Genomic DNA, 27,434 nt, shown 5'->3' on the forward strand with positions numbered 1-27,434 from the left:
TACTTACAGTTGAACTGTCTCTCTACTCTAAAGCCCGGGACACACCAGCGCGCCGCAGACAGTCCCTGCTAACACGCCACGTTGTGGCAACATTGTGGCAACGTTGTGCGTTAGCTGGGGTGCCACACCAGACCGGAACTATATATTACAAAACGAACACATTCTCTTGATAAAACAGCTGTAATTGAGTGCCTGACACGCCAGTCAAGCGCAATCTTGAGAAGGTGTGCATTTCAGTAAGGATTTCAATTGACATGCAGTATGAAACTGAAAGGAGGTTGCATCACTATGATGCATAACATTGCATGTATTGTATTTTCAAGTGTGTGCATTCATCCTGTTGTCATTTTGTTTTGAAAGCAGAAGAATCATTCAACAGGTTGCTGAGACAAATGTAAACCAGTAAAACATATGAAGAGAAACAAACCTTGAATATGAGTTCAGTTGTTTAAACATTTGACAAACTATGGTGAGGGGGTAAGAAAACACACAAATCCAGCAGCTCCTGTATTTCAATACACCAGAACCCAATATTATTGGCGAGTCGGGTAGTCCATCATCACAGTTCGAGGGCAGGCATCATTTCAGTAATTTCATCCCGTTGCATTCACATCCGTGCCTTGAATGAGATTGAATGTGATCTTTGCTCTCAAGTATTTTCCCAAGTTTTACACTTTCGTGCTTTGCATGAATGGGAATGGAACCGTGTGTGTTGAATGAGGCTCCTTGTGAGCACTGAACTTTGTCCGGTGGAGTTCCTTTTTGTGTTGCTGTAATTGTGTCATTTCTCGATGAGAAAGATTAGGCAACATTTAGTCACTTCTAGCCATGATGCTCAATTTATTTACAAATGTACACTAGTTACTAGGGACCGTTTACGTTGGAGAACAAGATCTATTCTATGCCTGTGTATTTGGGGAAGTCAAATCTGAAATAATGATGAAATTGCGTGTATCCAAAGTTAAAACTCGTGATTTGTCGCCCTCTGGTGTGTAAAAGATGCAAAAGCTTACAGCACCTGGTATTCCCAGGCGGTCTCCCATCCAAGTACTGACCAGGCCCGAGCCTGCTTAGCTTCCGAGATCGGACGAGATCGGGCGTATTCAGGCTAGTATGGCCGTAAGCCAGGGAGGCTGTCCCTGACGCTCTACTTAAAAGGAAGGCAATATCCGTTTCTTCCGCTCATACTTGCAATTGAACTGTCTCTCTACTCTAAAGTCCGGGACACACCAGCGCGCCGCAGACAGTCCCTGCTAACACGAAACGTTGTGGCAACGTTGTGCGTTAGCTGGGGTGCCACACCAGACCGGAACTATATATTACAAAACGAACACATTGTCTTGATAAAACAGCTGTAATTGAGTGCCTGACACGCCAGTCAAGCGCAATCTTGAGAAGGTGTGCATTTCAGTAAGGATTTCAATTGACATGCAGTATGAAACTGAAAGGAGGTTGCATCACTATGATGCATAACATTACATGTATTGTATTTTCAAGTGTGTGCATTCATCCTGTTGTCATTTTGTTTTGAAAGCAGAAGAATCATTCAACAGGTTGCTGAGACAAATGTAAACCAGTAAAACATATGAAGAGAAACAAACCTTGAATATAAGTTCAGTTGTTTAAACATTTGACAAACTATGGTGAGGGGGTAAGAAAACACACAAATCCAGCAGCTCCTGTATTTCAATACACCAGAACCCAATATTATTGGCGAGTCGGGTAGTCCATCATCACAGATCGAGGGCAGGCATCATTTCAGTAATTTCATCCCGTTGCATTCACATCCGTGCCTTGAATGAGATTGAATGTGATCTTTGCTCTCAAGTATGTTCCCAAGTTTTACACTTTCGTGCTTTGCATGAATGGGAATGGAACCGTGTGTGTTGAATGAGGCTCCTTGTGAGCACTGAACTTTGTCCGGTGGAGTTCCTTTTTGTGTTGCTGTAATTGTGTCATTTCTCGATGAGAAAGATTAGGCAACATTTAGTCACTTCTAGCCATGATGCTCAATTTATTTACGAATGTACCCTAGTTACTAGGGACCGTTTACGTTGGAGAACAAGATCTATTGTATGCCTGTGTATTTGGGGAAGTCAAATCTGAAATAATGATGAAATTGCGTGTATCCAAAGTTAAAACTCGTGATTTGTCGCCCTCTGGTGTGTAAAAGATGCAAAAGCTTACAGCACCTGGTATTCCCAGGCGGTCTCCCATGCAAGTACTGACCAGGCCCGAGCCTGCTTAGCTTCCGAGATCGGGCGTATTCAGGCTAGTATGGCCGTAAGCCAGGGAAGCTGTCCCTGACGCTCTACTTAAAGGGAAGGCAATATCCGTTTCTGCCGCTCATACTTGCAGTTGAACTGTCTCTCTACTCTAAAGCCCGGGACACACCAGCGCGCTGCAGCCAGTCCCTTCTTACATGCCACGTTGTGGCAACATTGTGGGAACGTTGTGCGTTAGCTGGGGTGCCACACCAGACCGGAACTATATATTACAAAACGAACACATTGTCTTGATAAAACAGCTGTAATTGCGTGCCTGACACGCCAGTCAAGCGCAATCTTGAGAAGGTGTGCATTTCAGTAAGGATTTCAATTGACATGCAGTATGAAACTGAAAGGAGGTTGCATCACTATGATGCATAACATTGCATGTATTGTATTTTCAAGTGTGTGCATTCATCCTGTTGTCATTTTGTTTTGAAAGCAGAAGAATCATTCAACAGGTTGCTGAGACAAATGTAAACCAGTAAAACATATGAAGAGAAACATACCTTGAATATAAGTTCAGTTGTTTAAACATTTGACAAACTATGGTGAGGGGGTAAGAAAACACACAAATCCAGCAGCTCCTGTATTTCAATACACCAGAACCCAATATTATTGGCGAGTCGGGTAGTCCATCATCACAGTTCGAGGGCAGGCATCATTTCAGTAATTTCATCCCGTTGCATTCACATCCGTGCCTTGAATGAGATTGAATGTGATCTTTGCTCTCAAGTATGTTCCCAAGTTTTACACTTTCGTGCTTTGCATGAATGGGAATGGAACCATGTGTGTTGAATGAGGCTCCTTGTGAGCACTGAACTTTGTCCGGTGGAGTTCCTTTTTGTGTTGCTGTAATTGTGTCATTTCTCGATGAGAAAGATTAGGCAACATTTAGTCACTTCTAGCCATGATGCTCAATTTATTTATGAATGTACCCTAGTTACTAGGGACCGTTTACGTTGGAGAACAAGATCTATTGTATGCCTGTGTATTTGGGGAAGTCAAATCTGAAATAATGATGAAATTGCGTGTATCCAAAGTTAAAACTCGTGATTTGTCGCCCTCTGGTGTGTAAAAGATGCAAAAGCTTACAGCACCTCGTATTCCCAGTCGGTCTCCCATCCAAGTACTGACCAGGCCCGAGCCTGCTTAGCTTCCGAGATCGGACGAGATCGGGCGTATTCAGGCTAGTATGGCCGTAAGCCAGGGAGGCTGTCCCTGACGCTCTACTTAAAGGGAAGGCAATATCCGTTTCTGCCGTTCATACTTACAGTTGAACTGTCTCTCTACTCTAAAGCCCGGGACACACCAGCGCACCGCAGACAGTCCCTGCTAACACGCCACGTTGTGGCAACATTGTGGCAACGTTGTGCGTTAGCTGGGGTGCCACACCAGACCGGAACTATATATTACAAAACGAACACATTCTCTTGATAAAACAGCTGTAATTGAGTGCCTGACACGCCAGTCAAGCGCAATCTTGAGAAGGTGTGCATTTCAGTAAGGATTTCAATTGACATGCAGTATGAAACTGAAAGGAGGTTGCATCACTATGATGCATAACATTGCATGTATTGTATTTTCAAGTGTGTGCATTCATCCTGTTGTCATTTTGTTTTGAAAGCAGAAGAATCATTCAACAGGTTGCTGAGACAAATGTAAACCAGTAAAACATATGAAGAGAAACAAACCTTGAATATAAGTTCAGTTGTTTAAACATTTGACAAACTATGGTGAGGGGGTAAGAAAACACACAAATCCAGCAGCTCCTGTATTTCAATACACCAGAACCCAATATTATTGGCGAGTCGGGTAGTCCATCATCACAGTTCGAGGGCAGGCATCATTTCAGTAATTTCATCCCGTTGCATTCACATCCGTGCCTTGAATGAGATTGAATGTGATCTTTGCTCTCAAGTATTTTCCCAAGTTTTACACTTTCGTGCTTTGCATGAATGGGAATGGAACCGTGTGTGTTGAATGAGGCTCCTTGTGAGCACTGAACTTTGTCCGGTGGAGTTCCTTTTTGTGTTGCTGTAATTGTGTCATTTCTCGATGAGAAAGATTAGGCAACATTTAGTCACTTCTAGCCATGATGCTCAATTTATTTACGAATGTACACTAGTTACTAGGGACCGTTTACGTTGGAGAACAAGATCTATTCTATGCCTGTGTATTTGGGGAAGTCAAATCTGAAATAATGATGAAATTGCGTGTATCCAAAGTTAAAACTCGTGATTTGTCGCCCTCTGGTGTGTAAAAGATGCAAAAGCTTACAGCACCTGGTATTCCCAGGCGGTCTCCCATCCAAGTACTGACCAGGCCCGAGCCTGCTTAGCTTCCGAGATCGGACGAGATCGGGCGTATTCAGGCTAGTATGGCCGTAAGCCAGGGAGGCTGTCCCTGACGCTCTACTTAAAGGGAAGGCAATATCCGTTTCTTCCGCTCATACTTGCAATTGAACTGTCTCTCTACTCTAAAGTCCGGGACACACCAGCGCGCCGCAGACAGTCCCTGCTAACACGAAACGTTGTGGCAACGTTGTGCGTTAGCTGGGGTGCCACACCAGACCGGAACTATATATTACAAAACGAACACATTGTCTTGATAAAACAGCTGTAATTGAGTGCCTGACACGCCAGTCAAGCGCAATCTTGAGAAGGTGTGCATTTCAGTAAGGATTTCAATTGACATGCAGTATGAAACTGAAAGGAGGTTGCATCACTATGATGCATAACATTGCATGTATTGTATTTTCAAGTGTGTGCATTCATCCTGTTGTCATTTTGTTTTGAAAGCAGAAGAATCATTCAACAGGTTGCTGAGACAAATGTAAACCAGTAAAACATATGAAGAGAAACAAACCTTGAATATAAGTTCAGTTGTTTAAACATTTGACAAACTATGGTGAGGGGGTAAGAAAACACACAAATCCAGCAGCTCCTGTATTTCAATACACCAGAACCCAATATTATTGGCGAGTCGGGTAGTCCATCATCACAGTTCGAGGGCAGGCATCATTTCAGTAATTTCATCCCGTTGCATTCACATCCGTGCCTTGAATGAGATTGAATGTGATCTTTGCTCTCAAGTATGTTCCCAAGTTTTACACTTTCGTGCTTTGCATGAATGGGAATGGAACCGTGTGTGTTGAATGAAGCTCCTTGTGAGCACTGAACATTGTCCGGTGGAGTTCCTTTTTGTGTTGCTGTAATTGTGTCATTTCTCGATGAGAAAGATTAGGCAACATTTAGTCACTTCTAGCCATGATGCTCAATTTATTTACGAATGTACCCTAGTTACTAGGGACCGTTTACGTTGGAGAACAAGATCTATTGTATGCCTGTGTATTTGGGGAAGTCAAATCTGAAATAATGATGAAATTGCGTGTATCCAAAGTTAAAACTCGTGATTTGTCGCCCTCTGGTGTGTAAAAGATGCAAAAGCTTACAGCACCTGGTATTCCCAGGCGGTCTCCCATCCAAGTACTGACCAGGCCCGAGCCTGCTTAGCTTCCGAGATCGGACGAGATCGGGCGTATTCAGGCTAGTATGGCCGTAAGCCAGGGAGGCTGTCCCTGACGCTCTACTTAAAGGGAAGGCAATATCCGTTTCTGCCGTTCATACTTGCAGTTGAACTGTCTCTCTACTCTAAAGCCCGGGACACACCAGCGCGCCGCAGACAGTCCCTGCTAACACGCCACGTTGTGGCAACATTGTGGCAACGTTGTGCGTTAGCTGGGGTGCCACACCAGACCGGAACTATATATTACAAAACGAACACATTCTCTTGATAAAACAGCTGTAATTGAGTGCCTGACACGCCAGTCAAGCGCAATCTTGAGAAGGTGTGCATTTCAGTAAGGATTTCAATTGACATGCAGTATGAAACTGAAAGGAGGTTGCATCACTATGATGCATAACATTGCATGTATTGTATTTTCAAGTGTGTGCATTCATCCTGTTGTCATTTTGTTTTGAAAGCAGAAGAATCATTCAACAGGTTGCTGAGACAAATGTAAACCAGTAAAACATATGAAGAGAAACAAACCTTGAATATAAGTTCAGTTGTTTAAACATTTGACAAACTATGGTGAGGGGGTAAGAAAACACACAAATCCAGCAGCTCCTGTATTTCAATACACCAGAACCCAATATTATTGGCGAGTCGGGTAGTCCATCATCACAGTTCGAGGGCAGGCATCATTTCAGTAATTTCATCCCGTTGCATTCACATCCGTGCCTTGAATGAGATTGAATGTGATCTTTGCTCTCAAGTATGTTCCCAAGTTTTACACTTTCGTGCTTTGCATGAATGGGAATGGAACCGTGTGTGTTGAATGAGGCTCCTTGTGAGCACTGAACTTTGTCCGGTGGAGTTCCTTTTTGTGTTGCTGTAATTGTGTCATTTCTCGATGAGAAAGATTAGGCAACATTTAGTCACTTCTAGCCATGATGCTCAATTTATTTACGAATGTACCCTAGTTACTAGGGACCGTTTACGTTGGAGAACAAGATCTATTGTATGCCTGTGTATTTGGGGAAGTCAAATCTGAAATAATGATGAAATTGCGTGTATCCAAAGTTAAAACTCGTGATTTGTCGCCCTCTGGTGTGTAAAAGATGCAAAAGCTTACAGCACCTGGTATTCCCAGGCGGTCTCCCATCCAAGTACTGACCAGGCCCGAGCCTGCTTAGCTTCCGAGATCGGGCGTATTCAGGCTAGTATGGCCGTAAGCCAGGGAAGCTGTCCCTGACGCTCTACTTAAAGGGAAGGCAATATCCGTTTCTGCCGCTCATACTTGCAGTTGAACTGTCTCTCTACTCTAAAGCCCGGGACACACCAGCGCGCTGCAGCCAGTCCCTTCTTACATGCCACGTTGTGGCAACATTGTGGCAACGTTGTGCGTTAGCTGGGGTGCCACACCAGACCGGAACTATATATTACAAAACGAACACATTGTCTTGATAAAACAGCTGTAATTGCGTGCCTGACACGCCAGTCAAGCGCAATCTTGAGAAGGTGTGCATTTCAGTAAGGATTTCAATTGACATGCAGTATGAAACTGAAAGGAGGTTGCATCACTATGATGCATAACATTGCATGTATTGTATTTTCAAGTGTGTGCATTCATCCTGTTGTCATTTTGTTTTGAAAGCAGAAGAATCATTCAACAGGTTGCTGAGACAAATGTAAACCAGTAAAACATATGAAGAGAAACATACCTTGAATATAAGTTCAGTTGTTTAAACATTTGACAAACTATGGTGAGGGGGTAAGAAAACACACAAATCCAGCAGCTCCTGTATTTCAATACACCAGAACCCAATATTATTGGCGAGTCGGGTAGTCCATCATCACAGTTCGAGGGCAGGCATCATTTCAGTAATTTCATCCCGTTGCATTCACATCCGTGCCTTGAATGAGATTGAATGTGATCTTTGCTCTCAAGTATGTTCCCAAGTTTTACACTTTCGTGCTTTGCATGAATGGGAATGGAACCGTGTGTGTTGAATGAGGCTCCTTGTGAGCACTGAACTTTGTCCGGTGGAGTTCCTTTTTGTGTTGCTGTAATTGTGTCATTTCTCGATGAGAAAGATTAGGCAACATTTAGTCACTTCTAGCCATGATGCTCAATTTATTTACGAATGTACCCTAGTTACTAGGGACCGTTTACGTTGGAGAACAAGATCTATTGTATGCCTGTGTATTTGGGGAAGTCAAATCTGAAATAATGATGAAATTGCGTGTATCCAAAGTTAAAACTCGTGATTTGTCGCCCTCTGGTGTGTAAAAGATGCAAAAGCTTACAGCACCTGGTATTCCCAGGCGGTCTCCCATCCAAGTACTGACCAGGCCCGAGCCTGCTTAGCTTCCGAGATCGGACGAGATCGGGCGTATTCAGGCTAGTATGGCCGTAAGCCAGGGAAGCTGTCCCTGACGCTCTACTTAAAGGGAAGGCAATATCCGTTTCTGCCGCTCATACTTGCAGTTGAACTGTCTCTCTACTCTAAAGTCCGGGACACACCAGCGCGCCGCAGACAGTCCCTGCTAACACGAAACGTTGTGGCAACGTTGTGCGTTAGCTGGGGTGCCACACCAGACCGGAACTATATTTTACAAAACGAACACATTGTCTTGATAATACAGCTGTAATTGAGTGCCTGACACGCCAGTCAAGCGCAATCTTGAGAAGGTGTGCATTTCAGTAAGGATTTCAATTGACATGCAGTATGAAACTGAAAGGAGGTTGCATCACTATGATGCATAACATTGCATGTATTGTATTTTCAAGTGTGTGCATTCATCCTGTTGTCATTTTGTTTTGAAAGCAGAAGAATCATTCAACAGGTTGCTGAGACAAATGTAAACCAGTAAAACATATGAAGAGAAACAAACCTTGAATATAAGTTCAGTTGTTTAAACATTTGACAAACTATGGTGAGGGGGTAAGAAAACACACAAATCCAGCAGCTCCTGTATTTCAATACACCAGAACCCAATATTATTGGCGAGTCGGGTAGTCCATCATCACAGTTCGAGGGCAGGCATCATTTCAGTAATTTCATCCCGTTGCATTCACATCCGTGCCTTGAATGAGATTGAATGTGATCATTGCTCTCAAGTATGTTCCCAAGTTTTACACTTTCGTGCTTTGCATGAATGGGAATGGAACCGTGTGTGTTGAATGAGGCTCCTTGTGAGCACTGAACTTTGTCCGGTGGAGTTCCTTTTTGTGTTGCTGTAATTGTGTCATTTCTCGATGAGAAAGATTAGGCAACATTTAGTCACTTCTAGCCATGATGCTCAATTTATTTACGAATGTACACTAGTTACTAGGGACCGTTTACGTTGGAGAACAAGATCTATTCTATGCCTGTGTATTTGGGGAAGTCAAATCTGAAATAATGATGAAATTGCGTGTATCCAAAGTTAAAACTCGTGATTTGTCGCCCTCTGGTGTGTAAAAGATGCAAAAGCTTACAGCACCTGGTATTCCCAGGCGGTCTCCCATCCAAGTACTGACCAGGCCCGAGCCTGCTTAGCTTCCGAGATCGGACGAGATCGGGCGTATTCAGGCTAGTATGGCCGTAAGCCAGGGAGGCTGTCCCTGACGCTCTACTTAAAGGGAAGGCAATATCCGTTTCTTCCGCTCATACTTGCAATTGAACTGTCTCTCTACTCTAAAGTCCGGGACACACCAGCGCGCCGCAGACAGTCCCTGCTAACACGAAACGTTGTGGCAACGTTGTGCGTTAGCTGGGGTGCCACACCAGACCGGAACTATATATTACAAAACGAACACATTGTCTTGAAAAAACAGCTGTAATTGAGTGCCTGACACGCCAGTCAAGCGCAATCTTGAGAAGGTGTGCATTTCAGTAAGGATTTCAATTGACATGCAGTATGAAACTGAAAGGAGGTTGCATCACTATGATGCATAACATTGCATGTATTGTATTTTCAAGTGTGTGCATTCATCCTGTTGTCATTTTGTTTTGAAAGCAGAAGAATCATTCAACAGGTTGCTGAGACAAATGTAAACCAGTAAAACATATGAAGAGAAACAAACCTTGAATATAAGTTCAGTTGTTTAAACATTTGACAAACTATGGTGAGGGGGTAAGAAAACACACAAATCCAGCAGCTCCTGTATTTCAATACACCAGAACCCAATATTATTGGCGAGTCGGGTAGTCCATCATCACAGTTCGAGGGCAGGCATCATTTCAGTAATTTCATCCCGTTGCATTCACATCCGTGCCTTGAATGAGATTGAATGTGATCTTTGCTCTCAAGTATGTTCCCAAGTTTTACACTTTCGTGCTTTGCATGAATGGGAATGGAACCGTGTGTGTTGAATGAAGCTCCTTGTGAGCACTGAACATTGTCCGGTGGAGTTCCTTTTTGTGTTGCTGTAATTGTGTCATTTCTCGATGAGAAAGATTAGGCAACATTTAGTCACTTCTAGCCATGATGCTCAATTTATTTACGAATGTACCCTAGTTACTAGGGACCGTTTACGTTGGAGAACAAGATCTATTGTATGCCTGTGTATTTGGGGAAGTCAAATCTGAAATAATGATGAAATTGCGTGTATCCAAAGTTAAAACTCGTGATTTGTCGCCCTCTGGTGTGTAAAAGATGCAAAAGCTTACAGCACCTGGTATTCCCAGGCGGTCTCCCATCCAAGTACTGACCAGGCCCGAGCCTGCTTAGCTTCCGAGATCGGACGAGATCGGGCGTATTCAGGCTAGTATGGCCGTAAGCCAGGGAGGCTGTCCCTGACGCTCTACTTAAAGGGAAGGCAATATCCGTTTCTGCCGTTCATACTTGCAGTTGAACTGTCTCTCTACTCTAAAGCCCGGGACACACCAGCGCGCCGCAGACAGTCCCTGCTAACACGCCACGTTGTGGCAACATTGTGGCAACGTTGTGCGTTAGCTGGGGTGCCACACCAGACCGGAACTATATATTACAAAACGAACACATTCTCTTGATAAAACAGCTGTAATTGAGTGCCTGACACGCCAGTCAAGCGCAATCTTGAGAAGCTGTGCATTTCAGTAAGGATTTCAATTGACATGCAGTATGAAACTGAAAGGAGGTTGCATCACTATGATGCATAACATTGCATGTATTGTATTTTCAAGTGTGTGCATTCATCCTGTTGTCATTTTGTTTTGAAAGCAGAAGAATCATTCAACAGGTTGCTGAGACAAATGTAAACCAGTAAAACATATGAAGAGAAACAAACCTTGAATATAAGTTCAGTTGTTTAAACATTTGACAAACTATGGTGAGGGGGTAAGAAAACACACAAATCCAGCAGCTCCTGTATTTCAATACACCAGAACCCAATATTATTGGCGAGTCGGGTAGTCCATCATCACAGTTCGAGGGCAGGCATCATTTCAGTAATTTCATCCCGTTGCATTCACATCCGTGCCTTGAATGAGATTGAATGTGATCTTTGCTCTCAAGTATGTTCCCAAGTTTTACACTTTCGTGCTTTGCATGAATGGGAATGGAACCGTGTGTGTTGAATGAGGCTCCTTGTGAGCACTGAACTTTGTCCGGTGGAGTTCCTTTTTGTGTTGCTGTAATTGTGTCATTTCTCGATGAGAAAGATTAGGCAACATTTAGTCACTTCTAGCCATGATGCTCAATTTATTTACGAATGTACCCTAGTTACTAGGGACCGTTTACGTTGGAGAACAAGATCTATTGTATGCCTGTGTATTTGGGGAAGTCAAATCTGAAATAATGATGAAATTGCGTGTATCCAAAGTTAAAACTCGTGATTTGTCGCCCTCTGGTGTGTAAAAGATGCAAAAGCTTACAGCACCTGGTATTCCCAGGCGGTCTCCCATCCAAGTACTGACCAGGCCCGAGCCTGCTTAGCTTCCGAGATCGGGCGTATTCAGGCTAGTATGGCCGTAAGCCAGGGAAGCTGTCCCTGACGCTCTACTTAAAGGGAAGGCAATATCCGTTTCTGCCGCTCATACTTGCAGTTGAACTGTCTCTCTACTCTAAAGCCCGGGACACACCAGCGCGCTGCAGCCAGTCCCTTCTTACATGCCACGTTGTGGCAACATTGTGGCAACGTTGTGCGTTAGCTGGGGTGCCACACCAGACCGGAACTATATATTACAAAACGAACACATTGTCTTGATAAAACAGCTGTAATTGCGTGCCTGACACGCCAGTCAAGCGCAATCTTGAGAAGGTGTGCATTTCAGTAAGGATTTCAATTGACATGCAGTATGAAACTGAAAGGAGGTTGCATCACTATGATGCATAACATTGCATGTATTGTATTTTCAAGTGTGTGCATTCATCCTGTTGTCATTTTGTTTTGAAAGCAGAAGAATCATTCAACAGGTTGCTGAGACAAATGTAAACCAGTAAAACATATGAAGAGAAACATACCTTGAATATAAGTTCAGTTGTTTAAACATTTGACAAACTATGGTGAGGGGGTAAGAAAACACACAAATCCAGCAGCTCCTGTATTTCAATACACCAGAACCCAATATTATTGGCGAGTCGGGTAGTCCATCATCACAGTTCGAGGGCAGGCATCATTTCAGTAATTTCATCCCGTTGCATTCACATCCGTGCCTTGAATGAGATTGAATGTGATCTTTGCTCTCAAGTATGTTCCCAAGTTTTACACTTTCGTGCTTTGCATGAATGGGAATGGAACCGTGTGTGTTGAATGAGGCTCCTTGTGAGCACTGAACTTTGTCCGGTGGAGTTCCTTTTTGTGTTGCTGTAATTGTGTCATTTCTCGATGAGAAAGATTAGGCAACATTTAGTCACTTCTAGCCATGATGCTCAATTTATTTACGAATGTACCCTAGTTACTAGGGACCGTTTACGTTGGAGAACAAGATCTATTGTATGCCTGTGTATTTGGGGAAGTCAAATCTGAAATAATGATGAAATTGCGTGTATCCAAAGTTAAAACTCGTGATTTGTCGCCCTCTGGTGTGTAAAAGATGCAAAAGCTTACAGCACCTGGTATTCCCAGGCGGTCTCCCATCCAAGTACTGACCAGGCCCGAGCCTGCTTAGCTTCCGAGATCGGACGAGATCGGGCGTATTCAGGCTAGTATGGCCGTAAGCCAGGGAAGCTGTCCCTGACGCTCTACTTAAAGGGAAGGCAATATCCGTTTCTGCCGCTCATACTTGCAGTTGAACTGTCTCTCTACTCTAAAGTCCGGGACACACCAGCGCGCCGCAGACAGTCCCTGCTAACACGAAACGTTGTGGCAACGTTGTGCGTTAGCTGGGGTGCCACACCAGACCGGAACTATATTTTACAAAACGAACACATTGTCTTGATAATACAGCTGTAATTGAGTGCCTGACACGCCAGTCAAGCGCAATCTTGAGAAGGTGTGCATTTCAGTAAGGATTTCAATTGACATGCAGTATGAAACTGAAAGGAGGTTGCATCACTATGATGCATAACATTGCATGTATTGTATTTTCAAGTGTGTGCATTCATCCTGTTGTCATTTTGTTTTGAAAGCAGAAGAATCATTCAACAGGTTGCTGAGACAAATGTAAACCAGTAAAACATATGAAGAGAAACAAACCTTGAATATAAGTTCAGTTGTTTAAACATTTGACAAACTATGGTGAGGGGGTAAGAAAACACACAAATCCAGCAGCTCCTGTATTTCAATACACCAGAACCCAATATTATTGGCGAGTCGGGTAGTCCATCATCACAGTTCGAGGGCAGGCATCATTTCAGTAATTTCATCCCGTTGCATTCACATCCGTGCCTTGAATGAGATTGAATGTGATCATTGCTCTCAAGTATGTTCCCAAGTTTTACACTTTCGTGCTTTGCATGAATGGGAATGGAACCGTGTGTGTTGAATGAGGCTCCTTGTGAGCACTGAACTTTGTCCGGTGGAGTTCCTTTTTGTGTTGCTGTAATTGTGTCATTTCTCGATGAGAAAGATTAGGCAACATTTAGTCACTTCTAGCCATGATGCTCAATTTATTTACGAATGTACACTAGTTACTAGGGACCGTTTACGTTGGAGAACAAGATCTATTCTATGCCTGTGTATTTGGGGAAGTCAAATCTGAAATAATGATGAAATTGCGTGTATCCAAAGATAAAACTCGTGATTTGTCGCCCTCTGGTGTGTAAAAGATGCAAAAGCTTACAGCACCTGGTATTCCCAGGCGGTCTCCCATCCAAGTACTGACCAGGCCCGAGCCTGCTTAGCTTCCGAGATCGGACGAGATCGGGCGTATTCAGGCTAGTATGGCCGTAAGCCAGGGAGGCTGTCCCTGACGCTCTACTTAAAGGGAAGGCAATATCCGTTTCTTCCGCTCATACTTGCAATTGAACTGTCTCTCTACTCTAAAGTCCGGGACACACCAGCGCGCCGCAGACAGTCCCTGCTAACACGAAACGTTGTGGCAACGTTGTGCGTTAGCTGGGGTGCCACACCAGACCGGAACTATATATTACAAAACGAACACATTGTCTTGATAAAACAGCTGTAATTGAGTGCCTGACACGCCAGTCAAGCGCAATCTTGAGAAGGTGTGCATTTCAGTAAGGATTTCAATTGACATGCAGTATGAAACTGAAAGGAGGTTGCATCACTATGATGCATAACATTGCATGTATTGTATTTTCAAGTGTGTGCATTCATCCTGTTGTCATTTTGTTTTGAAAGCAGAAGAATCATTCAACAGGTTGCTGAGACAAATGTAAACCAGTAAAACATATGAAGAGAAACAAACCTTGAATATAAGTTCAGTTGTTTAAACATTTGACAAACTATGGTGAGGGGGTAAGAAAACACACAAATCCAGCAGCTCCTGTATTTCAATACACCAGAACCCAATATTATTGGCGAGTCGGGTAGTCCATCATCACAGTTCGAGGGCAGGCATCATTTCAGTAATTTCATCCCGTTGCATTCACATCCGTGCCTTGAATGAGATTGAATGTGATCTTTGCTCTCAAGTATGTTCCCAAGTTTTACACTTTCGTGCTTTGCATGAATGGGAATGGAACCGTGTGTGTTGAATGAAGCTCCTTGTGAGCACTGAACATTGTCCGGTGGAGTTCCTTTTTGTGTTGCTGTAATTGTGTCATTTCTCGATGAGAAAGATTAGGCAACATTTAGTCACTTCTAGCCATGATGCTCAATTTATTTACGAATGTACCCTAGTTACTAGGGACCGTTTACGTTGGAGAACAAGATCTATTGTATGCCTGTGTATTTGGGGAAGTCAAATCTGAAATAATGATGAAATTGCGTGTATCCAAAGTTAAAACTCGTGATTTGTCGCCCTCTGGTGTGTAAAAGATGCAAAAGCTTACAGCACCTGGTATTCCCAGGCGGTCTCCCATCCAAGTACTGACCAGGCCCGAGCCTGCTTAGCTTCCGAGATCGGACGAGATCGGGCGTATTCAGGCTAGTATGGCCGTAAGCCAGGGAGGCTGTCCCTGACGCTCTACTTAAAGGGAAGGCAATATCCGTTTCTGCCGTTCATACTTGCAGTTGAACTGTCTCTCTACTCTAAAGCCCGGGACACACCAGCGCGCCGCAGACAGTCCCTGCTAACACGCCACGTTGTGGCAACATTGTGGCAACGTTGTGCGTTAGCTGGGGTGCCACACCAGACCGGAACTATATATTACAAAACGAACACATTCTCTTGATAAAACAGCTGTAATTGAGTGCCTGACACGCCAGTCAAGCGCAATCTTGAGAAGCTGTGCATTTCAGTAAGGATTTCAATTGACATGCAGTATGAAACTGAAAGGAGGTTGCATCACTATGATGCATAACATTGCATGTATTGTATTTTCAAGTGTGTGCATTCATCCTGTTGTCATTTTGTTTTGAAAGCAGAAGAATCATTCAACAGGTTGCTGAGACAAATGTAAACCAGTAAAACATATGAAGAGAAACAAACCTTGAATATAAGTTCAGTTGTTTAAACATTTGACAAACTATGGTGAGGGGGTAAGAAAACACACAAATCCAGCAGCTCCTGTATTTCAATACACCAGAACCCAATATTATTGGCGAGTCGGGTAGTCCATCATCACAGTTCGAGGGCAGGCATCATTTCAGTAATTTCATCCCGTTGCATTCACATCCGTGCCTTGAATGAGATTGAATGTGATCTTTGCTCTCAAGTATGTTCCCAAGTTTTACACTTTCGTGCTTTGCATGAATGGGAATGGAACCGTGTGTGTTGAATGAGGCTCCTTGTGAGCACTGAACTTTGTCCGGTGGAGTTCCTTTTTGTGTTGCTGTAATTGTGTCATTTCTCGATGAGAAAGATTAGGCAACATTTAGTCACTTCTAGCCATGATGCTCAATTTATTTACGAATGTACCCTAGTTACTAGGGACCGTTTACGTTGGAGAACAAGATCTATTGTATGCCTGTGTATTTGGGGAAGTCAAATCTGAAATAATGATGAAATTGCGTGTATCCAAAGTTAAAACTCGTGATTTGTCGCCCTCTGGTGTGTAAAAGATGCAAAAGCTTACAGCACCTGGTATTCCCAGGCGGTCTCCCATCCAAGTACTGACCAGGCCCGAGCCTGCTTAGCTTCCGAGATCGGGCGTATTCAGGCTAGTATGGCCGTAAGCCAGGGAAGCTGTCCCTGACGCTCTACTTAAAGGGAAGGCAATATCCGTTTCTGCCGCTCATACTTGCAGTTGAACTGTCTCTCTACTCTAAAGCCCGGGACACACCAGCGCGCTGCAGCCAGTCCCTTCTTACATGCCACGTTGTGGCAACATTGTGGCAACGTTGTGCGTTAGCTGGGGTGCCACACCAGACCGGAACTATATATTACAAAACGAACACATTGTCTTGATAAAACAGCTGTAATTGCGTGCCTGACACGCCAGTCAAGCGCAATCTTGAGAAGGTGTGCATTTCAGTAAGGATTTCAATTGACATGCAGTATGAAACTGAAAGGAGGTTGCATCACTATGATGCATAACATTGCATGTATTGTATTTTCAAGTGTGTGCATTCATCCTGTTGTCATTTTGTTTTGAAAGCAGAAGAATCATTCAACAGGTTGCTGAGACAAATGTAAACCAGTAAAACATATGAAGAGAAACATACCTTGAATATAAGTTCAGTTGTTTAAACATTTGACAAACTATGGTGAGGGGGTAAGAAAACACACAAATCCAGCAGCTCCTGTATTTCAATACACCAGAACCCAATATTATTGGCGAGTCGGGTAGTCCATCATCACAGTTCGAGGGCAGGCATCATTTCAGTAATTTCATCCCGTTGCATTCACATCCGTGCCTTGAATGAGATTGAATGTGATCTTTGCTCTCAAGTATGTTCCCAAGTTTTACACTTTCGTGCTTTGCATGAATGGGAATGGAACCGTGTGTGTTGAATGAGGCTCCTTGTGAGCACTGAACTTTGTCCGGTGGAGTTCCTTTTTGTGTTGCTGTAATTGTGTCATTTCTCGATGAGAAAGATTAGGCAACATTTAGTCACTTCTAGCCATGATGCTCAATTTATTTACGAATGTACCCTAGTTACTAGGGACCGTTTACGTTGGAGAACAAGATCTATTGTATGCCTGTGTATTTGGGGAAGTCAAATCTGAAATAATGATGAAATTGCGTGTATCCAAAGTTAAAACTCGTGATTTGTCGCCCTCTGGTGTGTAAAAGATGCAAAAGCTTACAGCACCTGGTATTCCCAGGCGGTCTCCCATCCAAGTACTGACCAGGCCCGAGCCTGCTTAGCTTCCGAGATCGGACGAGATCGGGCGTATTCAGGCTAGTATGGCCGTAAGCCAGGGAAGCTGTCCCTGACGCTCTACTTAAAGGGAAGGCAATATCCGTTTCTGCCGCTCATACTTGCAGTTGAACTGTCTCTCTACTCTAAAGTCCGGGACACACCAGCGCGCCGCAGACAGTCCCTGCTAACACGAAACGTTGTGGCAACGTTGTGCGTTAGCTGGGGTGCCACACCAGACCGGAACTATATTTTACAAAACGAACACATTGTCTTGATAATACAGCTGTAATTGAGTGCCTGACACGCCAGTCAAGCGCAATCTTGAGAAGGTGTGCATTTCAGTAAGGATTTCAATTGACATGCAGTATGAAACTGAAAGGAGGTTGCATCACTATGATGCATAACATTGCATGTATTGTATTTTCAAGTGTGTGCATTCATCCTGTTGTCATTTTGTTTTGAAAGCAGAAGAATCATTCAACAGGTTGCTGAGACAAATGTAAACCAGTAAAACATATGAAGAGAAACAAACCTTGAATATAAGTTCAGTTGTTTAAACATTTGACAAACTATGGTGAGGGGGTAAGAAAACACACAAATCCAGCAGCTCCTGTATTTCAATACACCAGAACCCAATATTATTGGCGAGTCGGGTAGTCCATCATCACAGTTCGAGGGCAGGCATCATTTCAGTAATTTCATCCCGTTGCATTCACATCCGTGCCTTGAATGAGATTGAATGTGATCATTGCTCTCAAGTATGTTCCCAAGTTTTACACTTTCGTGCTTTGCATGAATGGGAATGGAACCGTGTGTGTTGAATGAGGCTCCTTGTGAGCACTGAACTTTGTCCGGTGGAGTTCCTTTTTGTGTTGCTGTAATTGTGTCATTTCTCGATGAGAAAGATTAGGCAACATTTAGTCACTTCTAGCCATGATGCTCAATTTATTTACAAATGTACACTAGTTACTAGGGACCGTTTACGTTGGAGAACAAGATCTATTGTATGCCTGTGTATTTGGGGAAGTCAAATCTGAAATAATGATGAAATTGCGTGTATCCAAAGTTAAAACTCGTGATTTGTCGCCCTTTGGTGTGTAAAAGATGCAAAAGCTTACAGCACCTGGTATTCCCAGGCTGTCTCCCATCCAAGTACTGACCAGGCACGAGCCTGCTTAGCTTCCGAGATCGGGCGTATTCAGGCTAGTATGGCCGTAAGCCAGGAAGGCTGTCCCTGACGCTCTACTTAAAGGGAAGGCAATATCCGTTTCTGCCGCTCATACTTGCAGTTGAACTGTCTCTCTACTCTAAAGTCCGGGACACACCAGCACGCCGCAGACAGTCCCTGCTAACACGAAACGTTGTGGCAACGTTGTGCGTTAGCTGGGGTGCCACACCAGACCGGAACTATATATTACAAAACGAACACATTGTCTTGATAAAACAGCTGTAATTGAGTGCCTGACACGCCAGTCAAGCGCAATCTTGAGAAGGTGTGCATTTCAGTAAGGATTTCAATTGACATGCAGTATGAAACTGAAAGGAGGTTGCATCACTATGATGCATAACATTGCATGTATTGTATTTTCAAGTGTGTGCATTCATCCTGTTGTCATTTTGTTTTGAAAGCAGAAGAATCATTCAACAGGTTGCTGAGACAAATGTAAACCAGTAAAACATATGAAGAGAAACAAACCTTGAATATAAGTTCAGTTGTTTAAACATTTGACAAACTATCGTGAGGGGGTAAGAAAACACACAAATCCAGCAGCTCCTGTATTTCAATACACCAGAACCCAATATTATTGGCGAGTCGGGTAGTCCATCTTCACAGTTCGAGGGCAGGCATCATTTCAGTAATTTCATCCCGTTGCATTCACATCCGTGCCTTGAATGAGATTGAATGTGATCTTTGCTCTCAAGTATGTTCCCAAGTTTTACACTTTCGTGCTTTGCATGAATGGGAATGGAACCGTGTGTGTTGAATGAGGCTCCTTGTGAGCACTGAACTTTGTCCGGTGGAGTTCCTTTTTGTGTTGCTGTAATTGTGTCATTTCTCGATGAGAAAGATTAGGCAACATTTAGTCACTTCTAGCCATGATGCTCAATTTATTTACGAATGTACCCTAGTTACTAGGGACCGTTTACGTTGGAGAACAAGATCTATTGTATGCCTGTGTATTTGGGGAAGTCAAATCTGAAATAATGATGAAATTGCGTGTATCCAAAGTTAAAACTCGTGATTTGTCGCCCTCTGGTGTGTAAAAGATGCAAAAGCTTACAGCACCTGGTATTCCCAGGCAGTCTCCCATCCAAGTACTGACCAGGCCCGAGCCTGCTTAGCTTCCGAGATCGGACGAGATCGGGCGTTTTCAGGCTAGTATGGCCGTAAGCCAGGGAGGCTGTCCCTGACGCTCTACTTAAAGGGAAGGCAATATCCGTTTCTGCCGCTCATACTTGCAGTTGAACTGTCTCTCTACTCTAAAGTCCGGGACACACCAGCGCGCCGCAGACAGTCCCTGCTAACACGAAACGTTGTGGCAACGTTGTGCGTTAGCTGGGGTGCCACACCAGACCGGAACTATATTTTACAAAACGAACACATTGTCTTGATAATACAGCTGTAATTGAGTGCCTGACACGCCAGTCAAGCGCAATCTTGAGAAGGTGTGCATTTCAATAAGGATTTCAATTGACATGCAGTATGAAACTGAAAGGAGGTTGCATCACTATGATGCATAACATTGCATGTATTGTATTTTCAAGTGTGTGCATTCATCCTGTTGTCATTTTGTTTTGAAAGCAGAAGAATCATTTTTGCTGAGGTTGCTGAGACAAATGTAAACCAGTAAAACATATGAAGAGAAACAAACCTTGAATATAAGTTCAGTTGTTTAAACATTTGACAAACTATGGTGAGGGGGTAAGAAAACACACAAATCCAGCAGCTCCTGTATTTCAATACACCGGAACCCAATATTATTGGCGAGTCGGGTAGTCCATCATCACAGTTCGAGGGCAGGCATCATTTCAGTAATTTCATCCCGTTGCATTCACATCCGTGCCTTGAATGAGATTGAATGTGATCTTTGCTCTCAAGTATGTTCCCAAGTTTTACACTTTCGTGCTTTGCATGAATGGGAATGGAACCGTGTGTGTTGAATGAGGCTCCTTGTGAGCACTGAACTTTGTCCGGTGGAGTTCCTTTTTGTGTTGCTGTAATTGTGTCATTTCTCGATGAGAAAGATTAGGCAACATTTAGTCACTTCTAGCCATGATGCTCAATTTATTTACGAATGTACCCTAGTTACTAGGGACCGTTTACGTTGGAGAACAAGATCTATTGTATGCCTGTGTATTTGGGGAAGTCAAATCTGAAATAATGATGAAATTGCGTGTATCCAAAGTTAAAACTCGTGATTTGTCGCCCTCTGGTGTGTAAAAGATGCAAAAGCTTACAGCACCTGGTATTCCCAGGCGGTCTCCCATCCAAGTACTGACCAGGCCCGAGCCTGCTTAGCTTCCGAGATCGGACGAGATCGGGCGTATTCAGGCTAGTATGGCCGTAAGCCAGGGAGGCTGTCCCTGACGCTCTACTTATAGGGAAGGCAATATCCGTTTCTGCCGTTCATACTTACAGTTGAACTGTCTCTCTACTCTAAAGCCCGGGACACACCAGCGCGCCGCAGACAGTCCCTGCTAACACGCCACGTTGTGGCAACATTGTGGCAACGTTGTGCGTTAGCTGGGGTGCCACACCAGACCGGAACTATATATTACAAAACGAACACATTGTCTTGATAAAACAGCTGTAATTGAGTGCCTGACACGCCAGTCAAGCGCAATCTTGAGAAGGTGTGCATTTCAGTAAGGATTTTAATTGACATGCTGTATGAAACTGAAAGGAGGTTGCATCACTATGATGCATAACATTGCATGTATTGTATTTTCAAGTGTGTGCATTCATCCTGTTGTCATTTTGTTTTGAAAGCAGAAGAATCATTCAACAGGTTGCTGAGACAAATGTAAACCAGTAAAACATATGAAGAGAAACAAACCTTGAATATAAGTTCAGTTGTTTAAACATTTGACAAACTATGGTGAGGGGGTAAGAAAACACACAAATCCAGCAGCTCCTGTATTTCAATACACCAGAACCCAATATTATTGGCGAGTCGGGTAGTCCATCATCACAGTTCGAGGGCAGGCATCATTTCAGTAATTTCATCCCGTTGCATTCACATCCGTGCCTTGAATGAGATTGAATGTGATCTTTGCTCTCAAGTATGTTCCCAAGTTTTACACTTTCGTGCTTTGTATGAATGGGAATGGAACCGTGTGTGTTGAATGAGGCTCCTTGTGAGCACTGAACTTTGTCCGGTGGAGTTCCTTTTTGTGTTGCTGTAATTGTGTCATTTCTCGATGAGAAAGATTAGGCAACATTTAGTCACTTCTAGCCATGATGCTCAATTTATTTACAAATGTACACTAGTTAATAGGGACCGTTTACGTTGGAGAACAAGATCTATTGTATGCCTGTGTATTTGGGGAAGTCAAATCTGAAATAATGATGAAATTGCGTGTATCCAAAGTTAAAACTCGTGATTTGTCGCCCTCTGGTGTGTAAAAGATGCAAAAGCTTACAGCACCTGGTATTCCCAGGCGGTCTCCCATCCAAGTACTGACCAGGCCCGAGCCTGCTTAGCTTCCGAGATCGGACGAGATCGGGCGTATTCAGGCTAGTATGGCCGTAAGCCAGGTAGGCTGTCCCTTACGCTCTACTTAAAGGGAAGGCAATATCCGTTTCTGCCGCTCATACTTGCAGTTGAACTGTCTCTCTACTCTAAAGTCCGGGACACACCAGCGCGCCGCAGACAGTCCCTGCTAACACGAAACGTTGTGGCAACGTTGTGCGTTAGCTGGGGTGCCACACCAGACCGGAACTATATTTTACAAAACGAACACATTGTCTTGATAATACAGCTGTAATTGAGTGCCTGACACGCCAGTCAAGCGCAATCTTGAGAAGTTGTGCATTTCAGTAAGGATTTCAATTGACATGCAGTATGAAACTGAAAGGAGGTTGCATCACTATGATGCATAACATTGCATGTATTGTATTTTCAAGTGTGTGCATTCATCCTGTTGTCATTTTGTTTTGAAAGCAGAAGAATCATTCAACAGGTTGCTGAGACAAATGTAAACCAGTAAAACATATGAAGAGAAACAAACCTTGAATATAAGTTCAGTTGTTTAAACATTTGACAAACTATGGTGAGGGGGTAAGAAAACACACAAATCCAGCAGCTCCTGTATTTCAATACACCAGAACCCAATATTATTGGCGAGTCGGGTAGTCCATCATCACAGTTCGAGGGCAGGCATCATTTCAGTAATTTCATCCCGTTGCATTCACATCCGTGCCTTGAATGAGATTGAATGTGATCTTTGCTCTCAAGTATGTTCCCAAGTTTTACACTTTCGTGCTTTGTATGAATGGGAATGGAACCGTGTGTGTTGAATGAGGCTCCTTGTGAGCACTGAACTTTGTCCGGTGGAGTTCCTTTTTGTGTTGCTGTAATTGTGTCATTTCTCGATGAGAAAGATTAGGCAACATTTAGTCACTTCTAGCCATGATGCTCAATTTATTTACAAATGTACACTAGTTAATAGGGACCGTTTACGTTGGAGAACAAGATCTATTGTATGCCTGTGTATTTGGGGAAGTCAAATCTGAAATAATGATGAAATTGCGTGTATCCAAAGTTAAAACTCGTGATTTGTCGCCCTCTGGTGTGTAAAAGATGCAAAAGCTTACAGCACCTGGTATTCCCAGGCGGTCTCCCATCCAAGTACTGACCAGGCCCGAGCCTGCTTAGCTTCTGAGATCGGACGTATTCAGGCTAGTATGGCCGTAAGCTGTCCCTGACGCTCTACTTAAAGGGAAGGCAATATCCGTTTCTGCCGCTCATACTTGCAGTTGAACTGTCTCTCTACTCTAAAGTCCGGGACACACCAGCGCGCCGCAGACAGTCCCTGCTAACACGAAACGTTGTGGCAACATTGTGCGTTAGCTGGGGTGCCACACCAGACCGGAACTATATTTTACAAAACGAACACATTGTCTTGATAAAACAGCTGTAATTGAGTGCCTGACACGCCAGTCAAGCACAATCTTGAGAAGGTGTGCATTTCAGTAAGGATTTCAATTGACATGCTGTATGAAACTGAAAGGAGGTTGCATCACTATGATGCATAACATTGCATGTATTGTATTTTCAAGTGTGTGCATTCATCCTGTTGTCATTTTGTTTTGAAAGCAGAAGAATCATTCAACAGGTTGCTGAGACAAATGTAAACCAGTAAAACATATGAAGAGAAACAAACCTTGAATATAAGTTCAGTTGTTTAAACATTTGACAAACTATGGTGAGGGGGTAAGAAAACACACAAATCCAGCGGCTCCTGTATTTCAATACACCAGAACCCAATATTATTGGTGAGTCGGGTAGTCCATCATCACAGTTCGAGGGCAGGCATCATTTCAGTAATTTCATCCCGTTGCATTCACATCCGTGCCTTGAATGAGATTGAATGTGATCTTTGCTCTCAAGTATGTTCCCAAGTTTTACACTTTCGTGCTTTGCATGAATGGGAATGGAACCGTGTGTGTTGAATGAGGCTCCTTGTGAGCACTGAACTTTGTCCAGTGGAGTTCCTTTTTGTGTTGCTGTAATTGTGTCATTTCTCGATGAGAAAGATTAGGCAACATTTAGTCACTTCTAGCCATGATGCTCAATTTATTTACGAATGTACCCTAGTTACTAGGGACCGTTTACGTTGGAGAACAAGATCTATTGTATGCCTGTGTATTTGGGGAAGTCAAATCTGAAATAATGATGAAATTGCGTGTATCCAAAGTTAAAACTCGTGATTTGTCGCCCTCTGGTGTGTAAAAGATGCAGAAGCTTACAGCACCTGGTATTCCCAGGCGGTCTCCCATCCAAGTACTGACCAGGCCCGAGCCTGCTTGGCTTCCGAGATCGGACGAGATCGGGCGTATTCAGGCTAGTATGGCCGTAAGCCAGGGAGGCTTTCCCTGACGCTCTACTTAAAGGGAAGGCAATATCCGTTTCTGCCGCTCATACTTGCAGTTGAACTGTCTCTCTACTCTAAAGTCCGGGACACACCAGCGCGCCGCAGACAGTCCCTGCTAACACGAAACGTTGTGGCAACGTTGTGCGTTAGCTGGGGTGCCACACCAGACCGGAACTATATTTTACAAAACGAACACATTGTCTTGATAATACAGCTGTAATTGAGTGCCTGACACGCCAGTCAAGCGCAATCTTGAGAAGGTGTGCATTTCAGTAAGGATTTCAATTGACATGCAGTATGAAACTGAAAGGAGGTTGCATCACTATGATGCATAACATTGCATGTATTGTATTTTCAAGTGTGTGCATTCATCCTGTTGTCATTTTGTTTTGAAAGCAGAAGAATCATTCAACAGGTTGCTGAGACAAATGTAAACCAGTAAAACATATGAAGAGAAACAAACCTTGAATATAAGTTCAGTTGTTTAAACATTTGACAAACTATGGTGAGGGGGTAAGAAAACACACAAATCCAGCAGCTCCTGTATTTCAATACACCAGAACCCAATATTATTGGCGAGTCGGGTAGTCCATCATCACAGTTCGAGGGCAGGCATCATTTCAGTAATTTCATCCCGTTGCATTCACATCCGTGCCTTGAATGAGATTGAATGTGATCTTTGCTCTCAAGTATGTTCCCAAGTTTTACACTTTCGTGCTTTGCATGAATGGGAATGGAACCGTGTGTGTTGAATGAGGCTCCTTGTGAGCACTGAACTTTGTCCAGTGGAGTTCCTTTTTGTGTTGCTGTAATTGTGTCATTTCTCGATGAGAAAGATTAGGCAACATTTAGTCACTTCTAGCCATGATGCTCAATTTATTTACGAATGTACCCTAGTTACTAGGGACCGTTTACGTTGGAGAACAAGATCTATTGTATGCCTGTGTATTTGGGGAAGTCAAATCTGAAATAATGATGAAATTGCGTGTATCCAAAGTTAAAACTCGTGATTTGTCGCCCTCTGGTGTGTAAAAGATGCAGAAGTTTACAGCACCTGGTATTCCCAGGCGGTCTCCCATCCAAGTACTGACCAGGCCCGAGCCTGCTTGGCTTCCGAGATCGGACGAGATCGGGCGTATTCAGGCTAGTATGGCCGTAAGCCAGGGAGGCTTTCCCTGACGCTCTACTTAAAGGGAAGGCAATATCCGTTTCTGCCGCTCATACTTGCAGTTGAACTGTCTCTCTACTCTAAAGTCCGGGACACACCAGCGCGCCGCAGACAGTCCCTGCTAACACGAAACGTTGTGGCAACGTTGTGCGTTAGCTGGGGTGCCACACCAGACCGGAACTATATTTTACAAAACGAACACATTGTCTTGATAATACAGCTGTAATTGAGTGCCTGACACGCCAGTCAAGCGCAATCTTGAGAAGCTGTGCATTTCAGTAAGGATTTCAATTGACATGCAGTATGAAACTGAAAGGAGGTTGCATCACTATGATGCATAACATTGCATGTATTGTATTTTCAAGTGTGTGCATTCATCCTGTTGTCATTTTGTTTTGAAAGCAGAAGAATCATTCAACAGGTTGCTGAGACAAATGTAAACCAGTAAAACATATGAAGAGAAACAAACCTTGAATATAAGTTCAGTTGTTTAAACATTTGACAAACTATGGTGAGGGGGTAAGAAAACACACAAATCCAGCAGCTCCTGTATTTCAATACACCAGAACCCAATATTATTGGCGAGTCGGGTAGTCCATCATCACAGTTCGAGGGCAGGCATCATTTCAGTAATTTCATCCCGTTGCATTCACATCCGTGCCTTGAATGAGATTGAATGTGATCTTTGCTCTCAAGTATGTTCCCAAGTTTTACACTTTCGTGCTTTGCATGAATGGGAATGGAACCGTGTGTTGAATGAGGCTCCTTGTGAGCACTGAACTTTGTCCGGTGGAGTTTCTTTTTGTGTTGCTGTAATTGTGTCATTTCTCGATGAGAAAGATTAGTCAACATTTAGTCACGATGCTCAATTTATTTACGAATGTACCCTAGTTACTAGGGACCGTTTACGTTGGAGAACAAGATCTATTGTATGCCTGTGTATTTGGGGAAGTCAAATCTGAAATAATGATGAAATTGCGTGTATCCAAAGTTAAAACTCGTGATTTGTCGCCCTATGGTGTGTAAAAGATGCAGAAGCTTACAGCACCTGGTATTCCCAGGCGGTCTCCCATCCAAGTACTGACCAGGCCCGAGCCTGCTTAGCTTCCGAGATCGGACGAGATCGGGCGTATTCAGGCTAGTATGGCCGTAAGCCAGTGAGGCTGTCCCTGACGCTCTACTTAAAGGGAATGCAATATCCGTTTCTGCCGCTCATACTTGCAGTTGAACTGTCTCTCTACTCTAAAGTCCGGGACACACCAGCGCGCCGCAGACAGTCCCTGCTAACACGAAACGTTGTGGCAACGTTGTGCGTTAGCTGGGGTGCCACACCAGACCGGAACTATATTTTACAAAACGAACACATTGTCTTGATAAAACAGCTGTAATTGAGTGCCTGACACGCCAGTCAAGCGCAATCTTGAGAAGGTGTGCATTTCAGTAAGGATTTCAATTGACATGCAGTATGAAACTGAAAGGAGGTTGCATCACTATGATGCATAACATTGCATGTATTGTATTTTCAAGTGTGTGCATTCATCCTGTTGTCATTTTGTTTTGAAAGCAGAAGAATCATTCAACAGGTTGCTGAGACAAATGTAAACCAGTAAAACAT

At 43.5% G+C, this 27,434-nt stretch overlaps 17 non-coding genes and 6 pseudogenes across 17 annotated transcripts; all 23 read right to left on the minus strand.

Annotated features, from left to right (window-relative positions):
* Positions 1-1,006: 1,006 nt before the first annotated feature.
* Positions 1,007-1,125, minus strand: LOC136758017 (5S ribosomal RNA). The gene has a single exon (XR_010819824.1). It is a non-coding gene; the product is annotated as a 5S ribosomal RNA (ribosomal RNA).
* A 1,055-nt stretch (positions 1,126-2,180) lies between these two features.
* Positions 2,181-2,289, minus strand: LOC136757676 (uncharacterized; annotated as a pseudogene).
* Positions 2,290-3,355: 1,066 nt separating this feature from the next.
* Positions 3,356-3,474, minus strand: LOC136757138 (5S ribosomal RNA). The gene has a single exon (XR_010819180.1). It is a non-coding gene; the product is annotated as a 5S ribosomal RNA (ribosomal RNA).
* A 1,066-nt stretch (positions 3,475-4,540) lies between these two features.
* On the minus strand, positions 4,541-4,659 carry LOC136758018 (5S ribosomal RNA). Its single transcript, XR_010819825.1, has one exon. It is a non-coding gene; the product is annotated as a 5S ribosomal RNA (ribosomal RNA).
* Positions 4,660-5,714: 1,055 nt separating this feature from the next.
* Positions 5,715-5,833, minus strand: LOC136758019 (5S ribosomal RNA). The gene has a single exon (XR_010819826.1). It is a non-coding gene; the product is annotated as a 5S ribosomal RNA (ribosomal RNA).
* Positions 5,834-6,899: 1,066 nt separating this feature from the next.
* On the minus strand, positions 6,900-7,008 carry LOC136757604 (uncharacterized; annotated as a pseudogene).
* A 1,066-nt stretch (positions 7,009-8,074) lies between these two features.
* LOC136758021 (5S ribosomal RNA) lies at positions 8,075-8,193 on the minus strand. The gene has a single exon (XR_010819828.1). It is a non-coding gene; the product is annotated as a 5S ribosomal RNA (ribosomal RNA).
* Positions 8,194-9,248: 1,055 nt separating this feature from the next.
* On the minus strand, positions 9,249-9,367 carry LOC136758022 (5S ribosomal RNA). The gene has a single exon (XR_010819829.1). It is a non-coding gene; the product is annotated as a 5S ribosomal RNA (ribosomal RNA).
* A 1,055-nt stretch (positions 9,368-10,422) lies between these two features.
* On the minus strand, positions 10,423-10,541 carry LOC136758023 (5S ribosomal RNA). Its single transcript, XR_010819830.1, has one exon. It is a non-coding gene; the product is annotated as a 5S ribosomal RNA (ribosomal RNA).
* Positions 10,542-11,607: 1,066 nt separating this feature from the next.
* Positions 11,608-11,716, minus strand: LOC136757605 (uncharacterized; annotated as a pseudogene).
* Positions 11,717-12,782: 1,066 nt separating this feature from the next.
* LOC136758024 (5S ribosomal RNA) lies at positions 12,783-12,901 on the minus strand. Its single transcript, XR_010819831.1, has one exon. It is a non-coding gene; the product is annotated as a 5S ribosomal RNA (ribosomal RNA).
* Positions 12,902-13,956: 1,055 nt separating this feature from the next.
* Positions 13,957-14,075, minus strand: LOC136758025 (5S ribosomal RNA). The gene has a single exon (XR_010819832.1). It is a non-coding gene; the product is annotated as a 5S ribosomal RNA (ribosomal RNA).
* A 1,055-nt stretch (positions 14,076-15,130) lies between these two features.
* Positions 15,131-15,249, minus strand: LOC136758026 (5S ribosomal RNA). The gene has a single exon (XR_010819833.1). It is a non-coding gene; the product is annotated as a 5S ribosomal RNA (ribosomal RNA).
* Positions 15,250-16,315: 1,066 nt separating this feature from the next.
* Positions 16,316-16,424, minus strand: LOC136757607 (uncharacterized; annotated as a pseudogene).
* A 1,066-nt stretch (positions 16,425-17,490) lies between these two features.
* On the minus strand, positions 17,491-17,609 carry LOC136758028 (5S ribosomal RNA). The gene has a single exon (XR_010819834.1). It is a non-coding gene; the product is annotated as a 5S ribosomal RNA (ribosomal RNA).
* Positions 17,610-18,664: 1,055 nt separating this feature from the next.
* Positions 18,665-18,773, minus strand: LOC136757771 (uncharacterized; annotated as a pseudogene).
* Positions 18,774-19,828: 1,055 nt separating this feature from the next.
* Positions 19,829-19,947, minus strand: LOC136756097 (5S ribosomal RNA). Its single transcript, XR_010818200.1, has one exon. It is a non-coding gene; the product is annotated as a 5S ribosomal RNA (ribosomal RNA).
* Positions 19,948-21,005: 1,058 nt separating this feature from the next.
* On the minus strand, positions 21,006-21,124 carry LOC136758029 (5S ribosomal RNA). The gene has a single exon (XR_010819835.1). It is a non-coding gene; the product is annotated as a 5S ribosomal RNA (ribosomal RNA).
* Positions 21,125-22,190: 1,066 nt separating this feature from the next.
* LOC136758030 (5S ribosomal RNA) lies at positions 22,191-22,309 on the minus strand. Its single transcript, XR_010819836.1, has one exon. It is a non-coding gene; the product is annotated as a 5S ribosomal RNA (ribosomal RNA).
* Positions 22,310-23,364: 1,055 nt separating this feature from the next.
* LOC136757742 (uncharacterized) lies at positions 23,365-23,473 on the minus strand (annotated as a pseudogene).
* Positions 23,474-24,519: 1,046 nt separating this feature from the next.
* LOC136756177 (5S ribosomal RNA) lies at positions 24,520-24,638 on the minus strand. Its single transcript, XR_010818278.1, has one exon. It is a non-coding gene; the product is annotated as a 5S ribosomal RNA (ribosomal RNA).
* Positions 24,639-25,693: 1,055 nt separating this feature from the next.
* Positions 25,694-25,812, minus strand: LOC136756916 (5S ribosomal RNA). Its single transcript, XR_010818968.1, has one exon. It is a non-coding gene; the product is annotated as a 5S ribosomal RNA (ribosomal RNA).
* Positions 25,813-26,855: 1,043 nt separating this feature from the next.
* On the minus strand, positions 26,856-26,974 carry LOC136758031 (5S ribosomal RNA). Its single transcript, XR_010819837.1, has one exon. It is a non-coding gene; the product is annotated as a 5S ribosomal RNA (ribosomal RNA).
* Between the last annotated feature and the right edge of the window lie 460 nt (positions 26,975-27,434).

The sequence above is a fragment of the Amia ocellicauda genome, chromosome 8, assembly GCF_036373705.1.
Source record: "Amia ocellicauda isolate fAmiCal2 chromosome 8, fAmiCal2.hap1, whole genome shotgun sequence".
Taxonomy (NCBI): Eukaryota; Metazoa; Chordata; class Actinopteri; order Amiiformes; family Amiidae; genus Amia; species Amia ocellicauda.